General features: G+C 35.3%; 1 protein-coding gene across 4 annotated transcripts in view; it reads left to right on the top strand.

Annotated features, from left to right (window-relative positions):
- Window positions 1–6,304: 6,304 nt before the first annotated feature.
- The window catches only part of LOC128259569 (methylcytosine dioxygenase TET), a 111,616-nt gene continuing 110,632 nt past the window's right edge, over window positions 6,305–7,288 (top strand). For all 4 annotated transcript variants that reach the window (XM_052992055.1, XM_052992054.1, XM_052992053.1 and 1 more), the window contains exon 1: window positions 6,305–6,893. The gene's annotated coding sequence lies outside the window, so the exon portion shown is untranslated. The remainder of the gene's footprint in view (window positions 6,894–7,288) is intronic.

Raw genomic sequence — 7,288 nt, 5'->3', positions numbered from 1 at the left:
CAAAAAAAGGGGGCCATTCATACATGGAAGGGGAAAATGAGGACTCGAGGCCTCTGAGGATGCGAATGCCATCGGAGGACACGGAATGGATGTATTGATGGCCGATGATGTATGCCCCTGCATCCGTGCATCTGTGACACCAAGAGTGCTCCAGATGGCCCCAGTTGGTGACAGCATGGAAAGTCAGCCAGGAAGCAGCTGAAGTTTAAGGATACTATATCTCAGGTTTTTATTTGGAACAAGCGGAAATACAAAGACATTATCCGAAAATTTTGACAATTTTGGACTTTAATTGGGAGTATTTGGTTTGGTTACATTTACTGACTAAATGCCATGGAACGGTAACTATTGCTACTTAAATTCTAAACTATTGAATAAGAAATACTTATCATATCAAGATAAGAGAGTATTAAAACTTCAATGTTAAAATAAAACCACAGAATAAAATAAAAAATTTGTTCAGCTTAGAAATCTGAATAAAAAGTATGGTTTTAAATTAAATACCGTTTCGTTAACTGCCTACAGCTTATTTTACTAATAATATATTAACTTTTGTTAATTTATTTTAAGTTAGCATAAGTCATAGTTAGTATAAATATTTTTTTTTAATTTTTGTTGTTCCACTTCTTATCAAGCTAGAAAATAGTTTAAATTAAAGCTTTAACAATTCGTATGCTTTTCATATTTACGACTCTAAGGAAAACATTGGCATTGGTGATGCATCTATTTTTATGAATTAACATATTTTTTTTGGTGAGTAAATAAAAAAATATTCTCTGTAAATCCCCTTTGACCATTCCAGTTGATAAATACCTATCCAGACACACACTCAAACAATCACAGATATTTGCAACCAATTGTGCAATATTCCGATTGCATAACCAAGTTCCACTGGCCAAGGAAATGGAAAATATATATGACAAGTCAGAGTTCGAGTGTTTGCATGACCGAAAATCTCAATTAAGCCAAAGGTGCAACAGCCTCGTCCTGTTTTAGAGCCAGTACTTTGTGTTTTGTATTTTGTATTTGGTATTTTGAGCTCTGTGTGCTTCGTACCTGTTGTGGAAAATGCAGCAGCACAGAACCAATCCACACACAGTGGGTAATATCAACTGGCAGCGATTCAAACTGGCACAGTGGGACGGAGATCCGGAGAACCCACCCACTGAGCTCTATGCTCTGTGTTCTATGCTCTATGCTGGTTCTTCTCATACCCCGTGACTCTGCCGTGGGTTAATTTGTCCTCCATAAGGATACGTATGAGTGTGTGAGCGAAAAGGAGAGACAGTTGGCCTGCCTGCTTGTATTGTGCAGAGTTTTAGCAATGATTAGCATCACGAAATGGAAAACTATTGTTCCAATACGCAGTCGAGAACCAGGTAAAAAGGCACTGACAAATCAGGTAAGGATAAGTCCACAAAACAACAATATCCAACTCCCATGGGATGCAAAGGTAAAACTGTTGCAATCTACGATTAAATCTGGGGAAAAAATTTAAAAACTAATTGCCAAGTAAGGCATGTCATCATATTAATTGGAATATTTAATATATTTTAAAAATTTTTGTTAATTAACTTGAGAATTTTAAAACGTTAAATAGTTAAATATTTAATTAATCTTCTTAGTAATATAGACAATTAATTTAGGAATGTAAACGTCAGAGAAGAATTTTTTTTAAATTAAGTTAAAAAATACTTTTAAAATATTATGGCAAAAATAAAATCATAAACACGTGAATTGCGATGAAAAGTTCACTTTTAGTTAATACTTAATTTCAGCGTAGGTGCATATTTAATCACTCCATTTAGTAAAATGATATATATTTATGAAACATATTAACCAATAAAAACTCTAAAACATGACTTTTTAGAATAGTTTATTGCTAAAAATTCAGTTTTGCCAACAAAAAGAAAATGTGCATGATTTCAATTTGGAAACTCTTTTATAGTAAATCAATTAATTGTGATCTTCTACTGTTTATTTAAAAAAAATAAAAAGAGAATTAATATTTTTAAATATTTCAAAATAAAACACAATTGAAAATAAAATCCAATCATGTTTTCCTTTTAAATTCCAATGCTTAAAATACGATTTTGCCAGTGAAACTTTTTGAGGCTGCTGCAGGCTCCTCTAAGGACGGTCAATGTCCAGATCCCCCTCTCTCCCCCCTCCCCTCTGCCCCAGTATTCCCTTTGGGCAACCCCCCTCCCCAAACCCATCCCCCTCCATCCTTTACCATCAGTCAGTCAAAAGCAACAACAACCACAGTGAGCAGCTGAAGTTTCTGCCAGTCCAACAACACCAGTAAAAGTGGTCAGAAAGAGAGGGCAGCCTTTGCGGCAGCCTGGCAACCAGATGAGGAGCGAAAGAGATGGCCTGCTGAATGACGAGCAGTGCAGAATAAGGCATCAAAAACACCAACAACAACTACAGAAACAACAACCATGCAGCAGCAGCGCTGCCGTCGTCGTTGTTGTTGTTGTTTCTGTGCGTTGTGTATAAAAATTTAACATCTGCTCCTTTCATGATTTCAGTTTCGGAAAACTCAAAACTCGTACAACAACGAGGGCTGTAATGGCACAAATAAAAATATATATATATGCGTGTGTGTGTGTGTATGGTTGTGCATATCCCTCTCTCTTTTACTCAATTATATACCCCACTCTTTCTAGCCGCTCGTTGTTGCTGCTGTTAATGCATTTGGCTTGCTTTACTCGTATTACGTGTGCATTTGCCACTCTGAGATACAAAAACAAAAAAAAAAGAAAAAGGAAGAAAAAATTGAGATACCCAGATACTCGGATGCTGAGAAACTCTGGAAAGTCTCCATTTGGAGCTGTGAGATAGTAAAACAGCCATCGGATCTTAAGCGGCATGAAATAAATTAAAATACGCAGAGCAGAGGATGCAGCAACAGCATCCACAGGATACTTTTCGTCCTGCCGGATGCCATGCATCTTCGCCCGGTGCATTCAACTTCGGCCAGAGATTTTTGCCCTTGAAGAACTGGCACTACACTTTAAGAAACTTTAAGCGATGTCTTAAGTAAACGTATTACAAATGTTGATTTACGATTTATATATTTAAGTTGTTAAGATTTTGTACCCCAAATTGAGTTTATTTTTACTTAAAATACTTCTCTAAATTTATTTAGAGATTATGTGATTATTTAATCACATAGGTACAAGCAATTTATGACCGCTCTAAAATTTTAATATAGAATATTCCGTTTACTTATTGTATATTTTTTTAAAAAAGTTCAATAAGCCTATTGGGAGTTTTAAAAACATAGATCAACTGCTACTTTAAAATTTTTTAAAAAGATTTAAATCTAAGCATATAGCAATGTATCAATGCAATCCATATTTTAAAAGTACACTATTTAGTGTACAAATAAACAGAAAGTCACTTAAATTCCTTCAAGACTACCCAAAATTTCATAACATTTTCTAATTTGCCACTCCAGAGTATTAAACTTTTTATTTATACTAAAACTTTTGTTATATTTTTCTGGTTCTGTTTTTTGCGCAAATTTTTCATTTCATTTTTCAAATACTTTAGCAGCACCAACTGTCAGATACATTTCTGGTTTCCTTTGCCGTTCGTCTTTTTGTTGTGGCTGCTTGCAGTGTGAATGTCCTTTGCTGTCCTTACAAAGGACACGCGGAAGGCAAATAAGAGAGGGGAAAAAATAAGAATAAATGGAAGAGCAGAATGCACAAGTAAGAAGAGAAACTTGCAGCAGCTTTTGAGTGGAGAAAACCCAATCCATAACTTGTCTGGGGATCGTACACTAAAGAACTACTAGTATCTAAGAGAAAATGAGATGAGCCAAAGGCCGGCTGCATCTTGTTGTTTGTGCAGATGTTTCCTTAAGGATCCGCTCCTCGTGCGATTTTATGGGTATTTTCGGGACAGGTCAGTGTTCCGAGGACTCGCAATCGAATTTCGGTTAAGGGTTGCGCCCCTAGGTTGAATGATTTTCCATTACGCAATGCAAATAGGCAGCAGCTATCCGCGTATTTTCCCTTTGCTTTGTTTTCGTTTTATTTTCTCTGTCAGCGCCAGGCAACAATGCAACTGTCAAGGTTTCCATTTTCCGCCGTGGATTGCAGTGCTCTGTATCAAAAGGCGAAAAAATGGCAGCTCCACTAATAGTTGGCATGAAACGAGGTTTCAAAAGGACCATCAGCGAAAAAGGAAAAAAAAAGTGAAACGAAATCAACTGACATATAGAGACGCCCCCGCTCTTTGCGCAAAAATAAAAAGGGGGCAAAACATGGAAGGCAAATTGTACCAAAATCCAGCAGCAACAGCAGCAGCCAGTGCACTGCCAGGATATATGGCACATGCCCACAAGGTCCTGCGTCCAGCGCAGCAGCAACAGCAACAACGCCGCAGCAACAACGCCGCAGCAACATCAATAGCAGCACCGCAGCAACTGAAGCGAGAAAGAAAGTTAGCTTTAATAGGACGAAGATTATATACCCTTGCAGCTAAAAAAAGATGACGATTTTAATTATACTTTAGTATACTTTAGAAAGACAATTTCCTTTGCAAAGCACTTCTAAAATATTGTCTACGTTCATATTTTAATTTTAACTTATTTATTTATTTTATTTATACACAAATATGTTACGCCATTTTAAATCTATTGAATTTTATTACTGTATTTAAATAAAATGGAATGCGCCCTAAAAAATGCTAGATATTTATTTGATATGTAACTATCTTTAAAAAAAAAAACCAACTTTGCAAATTGATGCAGCTGTAGAATAAGAAGATGATTTTATAATGATATTAAATTGTGCCTCCTCAAACATTAAATAGTTACCTTACTTTGAAGTCAATTTTATAACTTTAAGCAAATTTAATCGACCTAATTATTAAGTTACAAAATCAAATTTTATGGTTTAGGAACTAAAAGGGGGCAAAACATTTTAACAAGTTAAACAAATCAATTTAATAACAGTAAGTAAACAAAAGGTTTTTTGGCGATTATGTTAGTTTTAAGTGTGTTAAGTTTAACGTAAATCTGCCCTGCTTAATTAAAAAATAAATTAACTTTTACAAGTCGCAAAGTCCTTACCAATATCATAATACACTCTGAAAGGGTATCAAAAATAAAAGCAGCGGAAAATATCTCGTAGTGCACATAGATTGCAAGTTCGCATTGTGAGCGCGAAACTAGGGAAAAAATTTTTAATTGGAACAACAACTGTACAGCGGCGCAGCAGCAGCAATAACAACAACAGCAACAGCAACAACAACAACAGCAGCAACAACAACGGCCGCAACACCAACAACAGCAACAAAAGCGCTCTTCAAACGCCGCATGTTCGTGTCCGTGTGCGGCTGCCTCTGTGTGTGTGTTTGTGTGTTAATGAAAGAGAGAGGACATGCAGCTGTAAATATCTTTCAGTGTGTGTGTGCCAGGACTCTCGAGCCAAAGTTGTAAGCGCAACTGCAACTGCAACTACAACTTGAGAAGCAACAGCTCGAAGGATTGATCGCAGGTTGCAGGGCAACATGAGAACCAGAGATCGAACCTTAAAACTACAGGGTGACCACAGCAATACCTACTTTAAATTATTAGATTAAATCAAACATACACTCAGAGAAAAATATAGACATTTTTATTTTAAAAAGTTTTAGTTATTCAAATTTAAAAATATAAGGCAAGTAAAATTTGAATTTATAAGTAAATAAAAAATAAAACTTTATAAGATTAAAACTTGTTTTAAATTTTATGGCAATTTTTAACTAGCTTGCTTCAATGGGATATACGAGATAATAATTTAGAATTCTGTTGTTCTTTTAGCACAAAAAAAAAATGTAACCAATTTTAAAAATTTGAAATGCATTTTTTACAGTTAATTTCAATTTTAATGTCTACAAAATAAAGAACGATTTTTATTTGGCATACTAACAATATAATTTTACAGATATAAGCATAGAAAAAATACTCTAAAGTACATAGCTTAGCATTTTACGCTATAAAAATAAGTGTGAACAGGTGTTCAAGTGTTTAAAGGCAAACTAAAATGTTTAATTATGTTAAAATTATATATTTTCTATTACTGACCGAAAACAAAATCAACAAGTCCAACTGAGCTCTACCCTAACTTTAAAATAATTTTAAAAATACAATGGGGTGTTTTATATTTCCCACCGGCAACTGGCCACTGGCAACATGTTGCTCTCGCACACGTTCGACGGCTAATCGGTTCGATGTTCGATGTTGCGAGCGTCTTCGGGGTTGGTTTGTTGCGGCGCAATCAGTTGTTGTGTATCCTTCGGTTTTCTGTTAATTTTAAAAATTCGACGAAATCGGACGTGAACCGGGTGTCGCGCGTTTATTCACCGATTTTCACCGCGTTTTCCGTCGATTTCCTACAATACACGAACTTTTTGCACCGCCGCGGTCGCCGTTTGACCTGTAGAAACGAGTGCGAGTGCGATAGAAAAACCACTAACTAACTAACTAAATTTGTGAAAATAAACAAAAATTATAAATCAATTGCCAATGTGACCAGTGAAAAAAGAGATCCAAAAAATAAATTACAACAAAATTGACAACTCTTGCAGATGCCGCATCTGCCGTATTAAGTTTTTCTCAGTTTCCCGTATCTTTCAGTCCCGGTTTTAATTTGCAGTTCCAGTTTCGCGCTCGGTTTTCTGGCTTTTCCTGCATTTTCTTTTTCGTTCCCTTCGTTCCGTTTTTCGCATCGCGGTTTGTTATTGTCAACTCTCGTTTTCGTGCGGTTTTTCGCGGCTTTTCTAACGGCGAATGGATAAGGAAACTGGCCTGGATTTCCAATAGTTATTTAATACTCAACGTTTTCCGAAGGAAAAAATTCGAGGCCGGCAAGGAAAATGGATTAACAACAAAGGTTTGTAACAGGAATTTCATATATATCGGATACTGAAAGATATATAAAAATCAATACATTTTAATTATACGATTTTTAATTTGCGTACTAAAATAATGGGAAGAAAGTTAATATTTGGTAGCCTAGATATTAGATATATAAATTAACTAAAAAGATTTAAATGAAAGGTTTCGTCCAATAAAATAATTGGAAGATAAAAACATATTTGGCAGCCTATTTAAAAGATATATTATTTAACTAAAGAGGTTTCAAACAGAACTAGAATAAAATAAATTAATTATCATTGTTCTTATTTGCTGCTCATTGAATAGTAAACTTAGAATATATCATACCCTTGTTCTATTCTATCAATTAAGCCGGAGCTCACAAATAAATCCATAGGAAGCCGCGACTGA

This window comes from Drosophila gunungcola (genome assembly GCF_025200985.1).
Source record: "Drosophila gunungcola strain Sukarami chromosome 3L unlocalized genomic scaffold, Dgunungcola_SK_2 000005F, whole genome shotgun sequence".
Classification (NCBI taxonomy): Eukaryota; Metazoa; Arthropoda; class Insecta; order Diptera; family Drosophilidae; genus Drosophila; species Drosophila gunungcola.
This window is presented reverse-complemented; position numbering and strand designations above follow the sequence as displayed.